We start from the raw sequence: 17,343 nt of genomic DNA, 5'->3' as shown, positions 1-17,343 counted from the left end.
TTATCTTGAACAGACTATTAGTTGAAATCTTGACTTTGAGATCCCTACTGGTGAGGGCTCAAAGAAAGTGAAGAGCATACTTAAAGGAATGGAAGAAAGAAGAACTTTATAATGTAGTAGCAGAAAGTTTAGCAACACTGTTACCTGCAGTTACGTGGAAACTAGAAAATATGACTAATGAACTGAGTGGACTAGTTATTGAGGGTTTCCAGAATGTTGAAGGTGCCAGTGGGCCTCTTTTTGCTACACAGAATAAGATGTAGGAGAACAGAAATAAACTGAAAGACTGTCATACCAAAAACAAAACAAAACAAAACAAAAAACCCCAAAGCCAAATTTTGAAATTCTTCAGCCTCTCCAGACAGCAAACAATGCTAAAATTAAGAAATGGGTTCCAAGCAACTATCAAATCTAGAGTACTGCTAGGAAAACATGTCTAAATATACAAACATGGTCCCAAAATGTTTTTTTTTTTTCCTAAAGACTTACATTTGGAGAAATGTTGCCAACTTGGACTAAAAGGGACAAAATGAAGAGAGGCCTTTGAACCCCGAGAATTCTACTGGCAGGAAGCAGGCTGAAAGAGCTGCTCAGCTGCAAATACGCACTACCTTCCATGAGAAAGAAAAATTATCAAGAGAGCAGAATCAATGCCCCGAAGAGTGCAGCCAAGAGCAATGGAGAATTATTGTCAGGCCTTGAGATCTAATCAAGGAACTCCTAACATTTCCTTGCTTGGATTTCAGAATTTCTATGGACCAGTGACACCCTTGTGCCTCCAATTTTCTCCCTTGTCCGTCCTGGCCCACAATTGTATGTTAGGTAATCTGGGGTGGAGAGGGCAGCTGGATAACTTCTATCTTGAGTTCCACAGGTCTAAAGATCAAGAGGGTATGTATTTAAGGTACTATAGTTGTGGAGACTCATCCACACATGAACCTGACTTAGATGCAGTTCTGCACTTTGAGCTGATGTTGTAACTAGATGAGACTTAGGAAGAGTATATGCGCATGCAGAGGGTTGTAAATCACTAGAGCCAGAGGGTGGACTGTGGTAGGCAGCCTCTTAGATAGCTCCCAATGATCCCTGCCCACTGATATTCAGGTCCTGGTGTAATAACCTTCCCTTGAGTGTTGGTTGGACTCAGTGCCTAGTTTCTAATAAACAGAACCTGGTAAGAGTGTTGGCATGTCACTTCCAAGACTAGGTTATAAAAAGACTGTGACTTCCATCTTGAGTCTCCACTCATTCACTCTAAGAAAAGCCAGCAACCATATGTAAGCAGCCCTATGGAGAGACCCACGTGGCAAGGAACTGATGTCTCTAGCCGGTAACCAGTGAGGACCCTGAAGCTTGCAACCAGCCACATGAGTGAGCTTGCAGGGGATTCTTTCCCAGTTGAGCCTTGAGATGACCACAGCTCTGGTGACATCTGCAGACTTACAAGAGACCCCAGAGTCAGAGGATCTATCTAAGTTGCACTTGGATTGCAGACTCCAAGAAACTGAGGTAATAAATGTTTGTCATTCTAAATTGATGAGTTTGGGGGAGTTTTCTTATGCAGCAAAAGATAACTAACACAGATTTTATCCCGTAATTCAGATTTGATTTCCTAAAGGAATAAAAGTTTTCATGTAGGTTTTTTAAATATTAAGAAGCTGTCATCCTATTTATCATTACCACATGAGTGATTTACATTATAAACAGCCCATTGCAGTTTCATTAAGACATCTACAGAACTTTTTGTCTGATTTTGTGCAAGAGCATCTCTATGATCTGAATGTTTATGTCACCTCAAAATTTATATGTTGAAATCCACTTCCCCTAAAACATAGTATTAGGAGGTAGGGCCTTTGGGAGTCGATTGGATCATGGGGCTGGAGCCTTCATGAATGGAATTAGCAACCTTATAAAAGAGGATCCAGAGAGACCTCTCATTCTTTCGACCATGTGAGGTTACAGTGAGAAGGCTGCCCTTGCAGAAGTAGGCCCCCACCAGACATGATATTTGCCGGCACATTCATCTTGGACTTCTCAGCCCTGCAAACTGAAAGAAATAAATATGTGTTGCTTATAAGCTAGTCTATCGTGTTTTGTTACAGAAGCCTGAACAGACTAAAATGGGCATGTATGAGGTGTGGAGATTTAAAGAGAGAGAGAAAGAGACAGAGAGACATGTGCAGTGGCTCATGCCTGTTATCCCACCACTTTGGGAGGCCAAAGCAGAAGGACTGCTGGAGGCCAGGAATTCAAGACCAGCCTGGGCAACATAGCAAGACCCTCATCTCTATAAGAAATTTTTAAAAAGCTTCTAGGTGTAGTGGCACACACCTGCAGTCCTAGCTACTCAAGAGATTAAGGTGGAAGGATCATTTGAGTCCAGGAGTTCAAGGCTGCAGCGAACTGTGATCATGCCACTGCACTCCAGTTGAGTGACAGAGAGAGGCCCTGTCTCAAAAAATAAATAAAAAGAAAATTAAAGAGAGAGAGAAAGTCACATCCGCTGGTTTCTAAGAGCAGATGTCCCTTGGGGAAGGACATGAAACTGGATAGTGTGTGATAAATCAGACCATAATGATGGCAAGTACAGGGAGAATGGCAACATAGGTGGGGGAGTTTCTGAGGCCCATGGGCAGTGGACAGGGGGCGGTCACTGAGACTGTGCATTGCACTCTAGACTCAGTGACAAGAAAACACACATCTAGTCAGCTTGAACTCAGCACAAAAGTCTGGGTACCGCACTGGCTTCCAGCACGGCAAGGTTAGGGGAGTCAAAGACATTAGAGAGACTATAGTTCTCTCTGCCCCTCAGCTCTGTTCCTTTTGGTTGGCTCCACTCTCAGGCAGACGGTAGTCAAAAGCTGAGCTGAGCTGAGCTGCCAGGTGTCCGAGTATTCAGTTAAGACAAGTGAAAAGGAAAGTAATGGCTAAGTCTTTATTTACTTACTGTGACGGTCTGAGCAACAGGCTAGACAGGAGGAAGCACTGGCTCCCCCCCCTCCCACCAAGGTCCATCCCCCTGGAGCAGCAACTGACGAGGGTCAGGTGTATCCGCACAGACAGAGGACTTGTCTCACTGGAACAATAAGCTCCTGCCCTTTCACAGATCTGGGCTGAGGTTCAGGAGTGGAAAAGTACTGGGTGCTGAGTCCAAGGGGAGAATAGTATCTTCAATATTCTCCCTTCTCCAGATGAGCAGGATTCAGGTGAGGCACTTGGGAAGGCCTCAGCCAATGGAAGTGCTGGGGCCAGGAATACAGGTATGCTTCACAGCATGGCTGTTAATGGGAGCCCCTGAGTGCAACCTGCTTCAGAGACCCCGGGGTGCTGGCTGTGTGCCAAATGTGGCCAGGGATGGCAGCTCTTTCTGTGAAGCCTGCCAGGTAAAGCCTTGGAATTCACCTATGGTCAGGTCTGAAAGATCTCACACAGGTTTTTGGCCTGGAGCCGAGTCCCCACTCATTCTTTATGGTGGTAAGATGGCTATCAGTGGCTCCAGGCTCACATCTGATTCTTCTCAGAAACACTAGTGGGAAGGGAGTGAACCCTCTTAATAGTTCCAGCAGAAATTCTGAGACTCACTCCAGTCAGACTGACTTGGGTCTTGTACCGTCCCTGAATCAATCACTGTGGCCAAGTGGACAGAATTAATGGATTGACCTGTATTGTTTCTACACATCTGGATCCGGGGTTTGGGCAGTACCTCCCCAAGCTACTTCTATGGAGAGTCAGGAAGGGGCATTTCTTGCCAGAAGTGGAAGTGGCTCCTAAGTAAGCAAAACCCACAGCTGTCCACTTTCCAGTACTTGAGTGACAATGAAAGGATGTATTTTTTCTTCATTCATTCAATAAAGATTTATTGAATATCAGCTGTGCACCAGGCACTGTTCTAGGCTCTGGAGAGACAGCATTGAATAAGGGTAACAAGCTTAAATTCTCCTGGGGGTGACAGACAATAAACACGACCAGTAGGTAAAATATATAGCCTGTTAGTGATAAGGGATAAAGGGGGAAATATATGTATAATGGAAATTTATGGCCCTGTAGGGATAACGTGTATAGGGAGTGAGGGATCCAGAAAGACCCTGCTGAAGTTCATCAGAGAATGAGCATCCCAGACATCCAGGGAAAGAGTTTTCAAGGCTGAAGGAATAGCAAATGCCAAGGCCTCGGGTGGGAGCATGTTGGTGTGTTCAAGGAATAAGAGGTAAAAGTTGCCAGACATAACAACTGGATACCCAGTGACATTTGAATTTCAGATAAACAACAAATAACTTTTTTAATGTAAGTACATCTCAAATAGTGCATGGTACATACTTCTGCTAAAAAATAAAAATTGTTCCATGCAACATTTGAGACACATTTATACTAAAAAGTATTCATTATTTATCTGAAATTCAAATTTAACTGCACATCTTATTTTTTTGTTTGCTAAATCTGACAACTCTATCTAGGTCAGTGTGACTGAAGCAGAATGAAAGAGGGGGGATATTAACCCCCAAAATAAAGATATTTTGACATCCTAATCCCCACTACCCCAGAAGGTGACCTTTTTGGAAATAGCTCATTGAAATGTAAGAAGTTGTGGTCATATTGTAGTAATCTGGGCCCTTAATCCAGGTTGACTGATGTCCTCATATGAAGATGGCCACATGCAGGTGCATGGGGAGAAGGCCAAGGGGACTAGAATGACTCAGCTACAAACCTAGGAAGGGAAAGAGCCAGCAAATACCAGAAGTGAGAAGGAGGCTAGGGAGAATGTTTCCTTCAAGTTGCAGAGGGAGCGTGGCCCTGCTGACACCTTGATTTCTTATTTCTAGTCCCCAGAACTGCAGGACAATGACTTTCTGTTGTTTAAATGGCCCAGTCTGTGGTGCTTTGTTATAGCAGCCCCAGAAAACAAACACAGGGAAATAGCAGAAGATGAGGGCACCAAGAGAAAGAGGGTGATGGACAGGTCTATCACCAAGGCAGGGAGGGTGATAGACAGAGTAGAGCCTGTAGGTAGCATGACGCCTTTAATGTTTGATTTTTGTTTTTGTTTTGTTTTGCTTTGTTTTGAGACAAGCTCTCGCTCTGTCACCCAGCTGGAGTCCAATGGTGCAATCTCGACTCACTGCATCCTCCACCTCCCAGGCTCAAGTGATTCTCCCGCCTCAGACTCCCAAGTAGCTGGGACCTATGGGACTACAGGTGCATGCCACCACTCCTGGCTAATTTTTTTTTTTTTTTTGTGAGTGTCTCACTCAGGTTCCTCAGGCTGAAGTGCAGCGGTGCAATCTCAGCTCACTGCAACCTCGACCAAATTTTTATATTTTTTGTAGAGATGGGATTTCGCCATGTTGCCCAGGCTGGGCTTCAACTCTGGAGCTCAAGCAGTCCTCCTGCCTAGGCCTCCCAAAGTGCAAGGGTTACAGGTGTGAGCCACCATGTTCAGCCACGTGATATCTTGGTTTGTACTCTGAGTCAGCTAGAGAGTCATTTGGGAGTTTTGGGAAAGGAGTGGCTTATATAAAGAGATGAAGGAAACAATCCAGGATCTCTAAGGAAGGAAGTGGGAGCTCCAGGAACTACATGCAGTTTAGTCCTGCAGGAGAGTTTCCTAGAGACACAAGGTCTGAGGCTGGAAGGCAAATGGCAGCCAGGTCTCAAAGAGCCTTCTGGTAACTTGAAAAATAGGGATATACTTCCCCCCACCCACCCCATAGGCCACTGGAAGCCAGTGGGAAACTTTGAGAAAAGAGATGAGATCAAATATGCCCATTGTTCACAGTCTGTTATTCGTCATGCTAGAGGTGGGTGTCAAAGAGTTTAAGAACGACTGGACAAGGACAGGATTCCAAGTACCAGTAGAGGGGAGGGAAAGGAGATAACTTTCATTAGATCAGAGGCCTTCATCCAAGCCCCCCCAAACCCACACTATTGAGACAGCCACATTCCCACATATCCCTGAGGTAACTTGGAAAATATCTGGAGTTTCTCTGGAATATTAGAGAGTCCACCTTAGACTACTGGTATGCTGAGGGAGATGGATTCCTGTCAAAAGGGCAGGATCTGGAAGAGCAAGGAGGTACTCTAGGAAAACAGCATCAGACTTGACCCTGCATCTTCTAAATTAAGAATCCAGAGACCCAGCTTACTGGCTTGAAAACTTCAGTGTTCAAAAGAAACTCAGGGAGTTTCTGAAAATGCAGATGGTGGGCCCCACCCCAGTTATCTTAAGATGGTCCAGGAAGTACAGGTTGGAAGCTCTACCCTACTAAGGGACTTGTGGATGTTCATGCAGATAGTGATAAAGGCAATGGAGAAATCTTAACGTAGGCAAGGAGGATAGGAAATTGTAGTGAGGTATGCTGTCGCCATTTTGGATAGCGTAGCCAGACAGGACCTCACCATCAAGGGGGCATTATATGCTGAAATTACATGCAAAATTTTGCACGTATGTCAGTTTGTAGGAAAACAGACATGTAACTTTCAAGAGATTCTTAAACAGATTCTGAACCAAATTGAAACTAAGAACTACTGCAGATTAGTTAGCAGAAAATGGATGGAAGTTCAGAATCTGTTTTCATTTTTGGTGTTCATAAATACTTTGACTTTAAACAGTGGTTTTCAACCTTGGCTTCACATTCAAATTACCTGGGGAGCTTTAAAAAATACTGGCGTCTGGATCTCATCTCCAGAAAATCTGATTTAATTGGTCTGGGAGCATAGTCTGGGAATTGGGAGGTTAAAAGCTTCCCGGAAGATTTTAATTGCAGGAAAACCTGAGAAAAACCAATATAGGGTTTCAGATGAGCCTCTCCTTGTGGTAGGAAGGCTAGATGATTATGGCTGTTTACCTGCTAGCAAGTAGAGACTCCAGAATGAGTGATGAACCTTAGGTCCCACAGATGGTGAGTAATTCAAGACTCAGAACCTGGTTCTCAGCTCCTAATTCAGTGCTCTGCCACTATTCCACTTTGGAACAGAGGCCAGTGGGATTTGGTGAGAAATGAAAGGCAGGCACTTGGACTCCTGCGCTAGGAAGGGCAGGCCCAGGGGGACCCCCTTGTGGGAGGAGGCCCAGTATCTAGGAAGCACAGTGATGGAGGTGCTACTTGCTGGGGTACTAAAAGGGAAGGGGGGCAGCTCAGAGGAAAGTGGGTGGAGAGCTGAAAAAGCCAGCTGCCCCCTAGCAGGCCAGTGAGAGAGGCCAGGGCTCCAATGCCTCCTTGCAGCAACCCAGTCAACCCTGGCCTCCCATCTGGCCTGATTCTAAACCAAACAATAACATTAAAATCATCTGAGATAAATAACATTAATCGTTTTGTGACCTCAGAGAATCTAATACCCTTCTTCATTCCTTAATACCAGCAGAACTGCTGACAAATGGGGGAGATAAGTGGTAGGTACAATGGAAAGAAGTCACCATCCAAAAAGCAATGCTTCCATCAACTACATAAAAGCCTAAAATGTCTTCAAGCAGAACAAAGCTTGCCACTGTCCAAGTGGTAATGAGTAACAACTTCAAAAGCAAATGCCCCTGGGAGAGAGAAGACCATGAATGAAAAGCTCAAGGCCTTGATGTTTAAACTAATTTTTAAACAGAACACTTTTCACAAAAAATCTGTATATATATGTTTGTATATGTCATATTATACATATATGTTATATATGCATATATGAATATTACATATATGCTATATTATTGTCCATCATGTGTGATAGACATAATATTTATAATGTTATATGTGCATAGAACTATAAAATAAATGAAAATAAACTTCCTGTGGACAAAGCAGGGGCTGGGTCTGGAAATTATCTGATAGGCTGGAGGCGATGGGAGCATAAATGTCATCTCTATCCCCACTGCTGGCCCGTCCCTCCTTCCACCAAGCTGGCTGCCCCTGAGCTGCCTCAGCAGCCCCTAGGACAGCTTGAGAGAGCTGCAGGAAGGACCTCGCTAAGGCACTGGACGTGCGTTGAGAGCTGACTGCATGCTGGACATCATGCCAGATGCTGGGACCGCATGTGGGGGAATAACAGCTCCTTTATTCAAGGCCCTTATGATCTCCTGAGGGTCATGGGCAGAAAAAGGATAATTAAGCAAAATGTGGTGGGAACTGAATAGGGGAACTTACCAAGCATTACAGAATATAGTGGGGGCCCTGAGGAAAGGTACCTTGGGTACGGTGGGAGGGGGAGGGGAGGCGGGAGCTGTCAAGGAAGTTCTCAGAAGAAGGCCCCGAAGTTAAGGTCAGTTTCATTCCTGAGAGCCAATGTTCATAAGATGATGGGGGACTGGGGAGCAGAAGGGCTTTGGCAATTGGGAGATGCACAGACAGAGGGAAGAGGCAGGGCATCAGGGATGCTGGAGACTAGGGACATCAAGGACAAATCTCCCTACATTGGAGGCTTGCCCACGCAGCCCCAGTGCCAGGACCCCAGGCTCTCCCAATAGCACATAAAGAAGAGACCACAGGTCCTTCCAGACCCACAGCCCAAAAGGGTAGGTCTGGGGCCACCAAACTGGGGCTCAGGTGTGAAAAAACCTACCTTTGAAGTAAAAAGATCAAAATGGCTTTTGAGAAATCAGATCTCCTCGGCTGGATTTCTGCCTTGAGAGCTGGCTTTGTTGCAGCCAAGCAGTAAAAAAGGAGCAAAAACACAATAAACTTCTAAGGAAGGAGGGGGCCACTCCAGCAGCCTCTGAGCAGACCCTCCTCCTGCAAACATCTGAGCAAAGCAACCCACCAGAGGAAAGAAAGCAAGCAACAAAGACCCTGAGCCAGGGGCAAGGAGGCCACCACCCCAAGGAACACAGTCATGGGACTTCCCGCTGGAGGAGCAAACTCCCTCTGCAGGAATGATGGTGATAATTGCTCACCCAAAGCACTGGAGACAAACAAGAGAGGGTGGCGCATGGTGTCACCCTCATAGCTGCCACTCCTCTTTCACAGCATCCCCTTTACAACAAGAAAGAAAGCAAAAAGCACAGGCAATTTTAGTAGGTTTTGCTTTTTTTTTTTCATAGTCTCTTGTCTACCGTCTCAAAAACTCTCTTTTCTCCTTTCCTCCTTCATCTTCCTCCTTCCCCAGCCTCTCCCTTCTCCTTTGAGACCACGACAAAGAAAAATGCCTACATGGGCCTTGTTTCCCAGATTCAATCAAAGTGTAAAGCTTTTATCTTGTTCTTAATAGCACCTTGTACCGATAGAGCCCAGCAAGGCTTTGAGGGCCTTAATTATTTCCCCAAGATGGATGAGACCCCTCGGCCCCCTGGGCAGCAGCATCCCACGGCAGTTTTCCAGATGGATGAGCTGCGTGCAAGGCTGCAGAGCAGACGTGGAAGCAGACAGGGCCCAGCACGCCCAGCAGAGCCTGCGGCCTGCAGGTTCCTCGCACCTGCTGCCTTGGAGGCAGGTCTGGCTGCCCTATTTCTCAGTTACCCATCTCCATTTCCACCCCTTACAGGGGACTTTTCAATAAAGCTATGGGCTGATAAGGCCCTCCCAGTTCACAGGAGAGGAAACCTAGGCGAGGGTACTTCCTGATGCCACAGCCCAAGTCTGTGATAAGAGAGAAGAGCCGGCCATGAGGATTCCCCTGCTCGCTTTCTTGCCCACTCAGTCACGTCTCCCCATTAGAAGGGATCAGTAGGCTTTCCTGAGTCACTCAACACAGGCAGCTTCACTTATACCCAGCATGGGGAGGCCAAAGAGCGCCCTGAGAGAGGCAGAGAGGTGCTCATTTTCTGTTCCATCGCCTTTCTGTGCAGCCGCCACAGAGGAGGAAATCACCCTGCAGTAAGAGCCGGCTGACAAGCTTGTCATTCACACTAAAGAGCTAGCATCAAGCAGCTTAATGTGCCAGGTGCCACCTGGAGCAAGCTACAAGCTGCAGCCTATGACACCAATGCCCAAACCTGGGGAGAGCGTGAAATGCTGAGACTAAGGGGGTTAGGAAGTGGGGCCACTGATATCTTTACTTGATAAGAAGGTCCATTGAAGAGCAATGTAAATTAGTAGTAAGAGCCACTAAATTTTACCAAGCTCTCCGACTGTGCTTTCACAAGGTCTCTTTCATTTTACCTCATAGCAGCCCACCAAGTATCTTGCCTATAAACACCCAGCCAAAAAGTAGTAGAGCTGGGATTTGAACTCGAGCACTCTGGTGCCAAAGCCCATGCTCCTAATTCCTTTACTAGCTATTCAGCAAAGCTTTAGGCTTGCTAAAACGAGGCAGGAGGTCTTTAGGTAGAAGGCACAAGACATTGCCTAATTTCCTCACACATCCAAAGATGTTTTCCAACCTGGACAAGAGACATACATTTAGTTACTCAGGGTAATCTTCCAGAGGGACAGGCCATGTGCTCCCTGATGGTGGGGACCATATTTGATTCTTCTTTGCATTCTCAGCACTTAGTACAGTGCCTAGTTCAAAGCAGATGCTTAAAAAGTGCTTCCCGACTCCTGGCTCAGCCCTATATAGACTGTGCAGCCAGAGGCAAGCCACTCAACTTCTCTGGGTGCCAGTTTCCTAATCTGTAAAATAAGGACAATAATGCAGCCCTGCCAATGTAGCTGTACGATTAGAAGCCATATGTGCAAAGCTCCTTCCACAATGCCTGGCACAGAGTAGATGTTCAATAAACAGTGGCTGTCATAGCTGTCTTCAAAGCCAATATGCTAAGGTGGGTTTAGACAGACCCGTTGTTCTTGTCTAAAAGCAGGATGGGGCAAGAAGTTGCTAACAGTATTCCCATATGTGTTTTCCAAGCAGCCTTCTCTAAAACTTCTCTTTTACTAATAGAACTTCAGAAGGCTCTGTGTCCCTCAGCATCTTAAGGAGGAAAGATTCTGGGGAATATTTGCTGTACTAGACATTTTGATGGGTGCTGGGTGCTCCTACTCTCTTTTCTCCCAGCAAAACACCAATGTCATGCAGGCAGCTACACTCCTCAGCAGGGCCTTGTACTCCTGGGAAGCCTGGCCCCAGTCCCAGAGGATGAGACATGGTTGGTCTAAACCCATTGCGGTGGTTCCCATATCACGTCAGGGATAAATTTAGGCATAGATCTAGACATGGTTATGGCTAATGAGAGAAAGTCAGTAAGAGACTTCTGGAAAGAATTTTCCTTGTGAACCAAAGATGCATGAAGGCAAACAGTCCCTTTTCTCCCCTTGGATGTGGTCATGATGCTGCGACATCTGGAGCTATGACAGGCATCTTGCATCCATGAGGAAAGCTGATGCAAAGCCTAAACCAACACACTAAGTATGGCAGCAAAGAGAAGCAAGAGCTTGGTCCTCAATGGCACGCTGGAGCCACTGAACTAACCACACCTGCAGCACCCCACCTCTGGTCTTCTTGCTATGTGAGATAATGCTGCTCACCCATCAGGCCAGTTAAGTCAGTAATTTAACTGATTTAACCAAAAGGATTCTGAAAAACTTACCATCTAAAAAGATAATCTCACAAAGGAAATAATCCTTAAATTACTCTGAGAGAACAAAATATCCTAAGCTGAATGAGAACCCCTAGACTAAGGCTCAAACACAGACACTTCCGCAAGCACAGGGTGAAGCCAATTGCAATACCCTTGGGTCCAAAAAGGTGAATGTGGTCTTGGGAAGGAGCAGTCCAGAGTTCCGATTTCAAAGCAATCCTGGCTTCTCAACCAGTGATCCCAGAAAGATGTGGAGCAGCAGATCTGAGGAACCTGTTCAGACTGGAGCCACGGCCTGGCTCAGGGGGTTCTGGTTTCCTCCCAACCCAGGGGCAGCCACATTACACACTTGATGAGCATATCACAAAGGCTGCTAGCATTTTGCTAGAGAAGCATGCAGAGAACCAAGAAGGTGGTCTAAGCAAACACCGGCACAGCCACACCTTCCCAAAGACCCCACAATGCACAAAATATCTTAACCTTCTTCTGCATTTCCTGGGGTCCACCAGCAGGAAATGGTAAAAAGGGGAATAAAGAGTAGGGCGTGAGATACCACTCAGTCAGCAAAGTATCTACTGCAAGTGTCCCAGGCGCTGTTCTCGGTGCTGGCTGGAGATGAAGTGGTTGACCGCTTGTCACTCCTGCCCTCAAGGGATTCTTGCAGTGGGTGGGTAGGTGTAGGAGGAGGAGAACAGGAAAACAGCTCTAGTATACATGGAAAGATCCTTACAAATGCGAGGCAGTAAATGCTGACTGCCAAGAAGGCTCTACAGGAGCTGTAGGCATTGGGAGAATGGAGTCATGCAGCTGCAGGATCAGAGGGTCCAAGATGGGCATGGGGCCATTCGGTCCTTGTCCATTATCTCCAAAAGAGCTACCAGATCTGAAAGTCATGGCTGGATTCCCACTATCAGCTCTCCAGGCTTCAGCGTAGGCAGCAGAAAAATCCAGCGCCTTGTCACAGAATCCACTGTACCAGGCAGAGATAGCAATTCTGGCCTGGGGGCCAAATCCAGCCTGAAGACTATTTATCTATAGCCCAGTAGCTACAAACGGTTTTCACATTTCTACTGGGTTGTTTAAACAACAAAAAAAGAATATGAGAAAGAGAGTAGTCTGGGCCCTGGAAAGCCTAAACTATTTACCATCTGGTCTTTTACAGAAAAAGTTTGCCAATGCTTGGCCTAGGGGGGCCACGGTGGCCAGAAACATAACCCTTATTTATCAAGATTTCCTGGGGCCCTTCTGGGAAAGCCTGAATGCCTTTGGCTGCTAGAGGTTCATCTCAAAGATCTTCTCCTGATTGGTCTAGGTGCTCTGGGTGTGAGAGAGGCCAGTTCATGGGCTAAGAGGTTTGGGTTCCCCCTACTCCTCTGTGTTGGACCATGCCAGTCTGTTTCAGCCTGCTGGGGCTTTGCACAGTAATGATTCACATGGTAACAGGCGTTCCGTCACACTCCCAGCATCCACCATCACTAAGCAGCAGGCCTTCAGGGAAGCTGTGGGAGGGTTAGCACAACACAGCCCACCAAACACACATCTCCTTCTCCAGGTGGGCTGAGCAGGTAGAGAGAAGAAAGGGGATGAGATGCCTGGAGGTCTAGGGCCCCCTCAAGCTCTTCATGCCAAGGGAACTCCTGCTGGAAACCTGCAGGCCACTTGGCCTTGCACTGACCTGGTTCTTTGGGCACCGGCACCAGCTCCACCTATCCTGGCAGGAAGCCCCATCGGAGCCCCATTTTGTGGCCAAGGATGTATTCTAAGTACCCTTATCACCCAGAAACAGAAGCTGTAAAGGGAGCCAACCCCTTTACAATGTCTTTTATATTCTGAATGTGATTCAATCTAAGTTTTTGAAGTCTTCCAGCTGGCCCGTATTTCAAACAGCAACAGACAGAGGCAGTTATTGTATCAGCTCAGAGAAGACATTTTCATAATCAATGAAGCTCATTATATTTGAATACCCGATTCCTGCCAATGCATAATTTAAATAATCACTTCGAAGCAATTTGTTATATAATTATTGAGTCTTACATAATTACAACCCCCTGAAGAAGCAGAAGCAATTTATTTGGGGGGAAGGGGCATTAGACTTGGCTGGCAAAGAGGCTTTCCATAGCTCTGGACACCTGGCCACAGGCAGTATTGGTGACAAGATGGGAAGTGGCATGACCCTGTTTGAGGAGTTTCTGGCTATTCTGCCTCTTTGGCTGGAGGGGTCCACTGTCAACCTAATTGCACAGCATGAGATATATTTATTTTTGGAAAAATGTTAGCATTTGAGGGTAACAAATACTCAATAATGAAAATGTGTTTTATAGAGGAAAAATGTTACACTCTTTGTAAAAAGAAATAAATATGGTTTCTTGGTGTAGGCAGTGTCTGACATGAACCTCACTGAAGAGAATTGCTTGAACCCAGGAGGCAGAAATTGCAGTGAGCTGAGATCGTGCCACTGCACTATAGCCTGGGCAACAGTGTGAGACTCCGACTCAAAAAAAAAAAAAAAAGAAAGGAAAAAAACTACTTCAAATTTCATATGAAACCAAAAAAAGAGCCTGTATAGCCAAGACACTCCTAAGCAAAAAGAACAAAGCTGGAGGCATCACGCTACCTGACTTCAAAATCTGCTACAAGCCTACAGTAACCAAAACAGCATAGTACTCGTACCAATACAGCTATACAGACCAATGGAACAGAACACAGTCCTCAGAAATAACACCACACATCTACAATCATATGATCTTTGACAAATCTGACAAAAACAACCAATGGGGAAAGGATTCCCTACTTAATAAATGGTGTTGGGAAAACTGGCTAGCCATATGCAGAAAACTGAAGCTGGACCCCTTCCTTACACCTTATACAAAAAATAACTCCAGATGGATTACATATTTAAATTTAAGACCTAAAACAATCAAAACCCTATAAGAAAACCTAGGAAATACCATTCAGGACACAGACATGGGTACAGATTTCATGACTAAAACACCAAAAGCAACGGCAACAAAAGCCAAAATTGACAAATGGGATCTAATTAAACTAAAGAGCAAAAGAAACTATCATCAGAGTGAACAGGCAACCTACAGAAGGGAGAAAAATTTTGCAATCTAACCATCTGACAAATAACTAATATCCAGAATCTACAAGAAACTTAAACAAATTTACAAGAAAAAACAAACAACCCCATCAAAAAGTGGGCAAAGGATACAAACAGACACTTCTCAAAAGAAGACATTTATGCGACCAACAAACATATAAAAAAAAGCTCATCATCACTGATCATTTAGAGAAATGCAAATCAAAACCACAGTGAGATGCCATCTCATGCCAGTTAGAATGGAGATAATTAAAAAGTCAGGAAACAACAGACACTGGAGAAGATGTGGAGAAATAAGAATGGTTTTACACTATTGATGGGAATGTAAATTAGTTCAACCACTGTGGATGACAGTGTAGCAATTCTTCAAGGATCTAAAACTAGAAATACCATTTGACCCAGCAATCCCATTACTGGGATTTTGGGTATATACCAAAAGGATTATAAATCATTCTGCTGTAAAGACACATGCACACATATGTTTATTGCAGCACTATTCACAATAGCAAAGACTTGGAACCAACCCAAATGCCCATCAATGTTAGAATGCATAAAGAAAATGTGGCAGATATACACCATGGAATACTACACACCATGGAATACTATGCAGCCATAAAAAAAGATGAGTTAATGTCCTTTGCAGGGACAGGGATGAAGCTGAAAAATATCATTCTCAGCAAACTAACCCAGGTACAGAAAACCAAACACCACATGTTCTCATTCATAAGTGGGAACTGAATAAGGAGAACATATAAGCACAGGGAGGGGAACATCACACACTGGGGCCTGTTAAGGGGTGGGGGGCTAGGGAAGGGATAGCATTAGGATAAATACCTCAGGTAGATATCAGGGTGATGTATGCATCAAACCATCGTGACACATGTATACCTATGTAACAAACTTGCACGTTTTGCACATGTATCCCAGAACTTAAAGTATAATATAAATAAATAAAACAAATAAATAATTTTTTTCTGAAGAAAAAGAAAAGAATGTCGGGAATTGAATGAATTAGAGGGATAACCTCTATAATACTTTCTTGCTCTAAACTTCTAGGATCTAACAAGTTATAGTCCAGTTTATTTATTTCTCAATAAAGTTATAAAAGCTAATGTTTGGGCAGGCCTGGTGGCTCAAGCAAATAATCCTAGCACTTTGAGAGGCCAAGATGGGAAGACTGCTTGAGGTCAGGAGTTCAAGACCAGCCTGGTCAACATAGTGAGACTCCATTTCTATTAAAAATACATTTTAAGAAGAGCTGACATTTGATAGTAATAGAATTTGCTTGATTTCTCAGTTTTTCCCTCCATGTCAGTTATCTATTACTACATTAAAAAAAATCCCAAAATTTGCTGGTTTAAAACAACTTTTTACATTTTTCCCTATTCTTTCATGATTTTGGGGGCTAGAAATCCAGGCTGGGCTTTTGGGTAGTTTCTCCTCTAGTCCTGCCTGAAGTCACTCATACAGCTGTAGTCATCTATCTACAAGCTTGACTAGGACTGGAAAACCTAAGATGGCCCAAGATGCGTGACTCCCTTGTCTACAGGCTGACGCTTGCTGTCAGCTGGTGGGTCCAGGGGTCCTTGGCTCGGTGGTTCATCTTTGCTCCATGTGGCCTCATACCATCTAATAAGCTAGATTAGGCTTCTTCACATAGCAGACTGGGGACTTCACATAGCAGCATTTTAAGAAGGCAACAGGGGAAGCTCTAAAGCCTCTCAAGAATTGGGCTCTGAAGTTGTATAACTTCCACTGTATTCTATGGGTAAAAACAAATCATAGGCCCACACAAATTCAAGGGGTAAGATGATATAGTAGATATTACCTCTTGATGCAAGGAATAGCAAAGATCACTGAATCTGAATGTAAATTATTTGCAGCTTATGCTGACATTATCTTCTCACTTATCTCCACAGCCCATGGGTCACCAATATCAAGTATTTATTAAAAATCTGCCCTCACAGTGAAAACAAGATGTTCTAACTACAATCACAGAATGTGATTAAGCATAGTAAAGAGGTTTTTGAAAAACTGGCTTTCCCACACATTAAGCCAAAAAAATAAAAATACAGTCCATTTCTTCACTTACACCACATCTCATTCAGTACCGTCACAATGTCTACCAAAGCATTTCAAACAAAACACTAAGGCACTTTGCAATTCTGAAAGTAAAGTCCAAAAAGGTTTGACTACAATATTCCAAACTACCGTTGGCAGTTGAAAAAGGTAAACTAAGAATGGCGCATTAAAGAAAGGCCAATGGGTAGCCATAGTTCCTGAACAATCCTAAATGTGATTCAAGTCTCAAGGCCAAGTAATTTTTCACAGTTATGCTGGAACATCACATTACAAGTAAGTCGCCTGCAGCCCTGTCATGGGGACTGTCTGATTATTGACCATGTTCTCTAAGACCTTATCACTTTACAGTCGCCTAGATATTTGCAAGCAGTAATCCAGGTAGTAAGTCATAGTTCAGGTTGCTCAGCAGTCCAGAGATCTGAAACAACACATAAATCAAAATTGACAAGTAATTAGGCAACTTGCTTATACAGTAAAAATCTTGCCATAAAATCTTCTAACTCAGAGGCTGACAGACACCTGATGCTCCTTGATAAGATAGTATCTCGCCTTGACACACGAGGCTATGGGTACCAAAGGCACTCACATTACCATCTTTGCATATCATACTGAGCCAACCTTGGGGGAAATAATATCAGACATTCCAGGGACATTGTGCCCAAAACACCTGCAGATTCCTCAGCCCCTTGGGAAGGTAGTCAGAAGAAAAAATGAGCTCAGAAGCAGTTCA

Source organism: Cebus imitator, unplaced genomic scaffold, assembly GCF_001604975.1.
Source record: "Cebus imitator isolate Cc_AM_T3 unplaced genomic scaffold, Cebus_imitator-1.0 Scaffold534, whole genome shotgun sequence".
In the NCBI taxonomy this organism is placed as follows: domain Eukaryota; kingdom Metazoa; phylum Chordata; class Mammalia; order Primates; family Cebidae; genus Cebus; species Cebus imitator.
The sequence above is the reverse complement of the archived record's forward strand: the minus strand, read 5'-3'. Positions refer to the sequence as shown.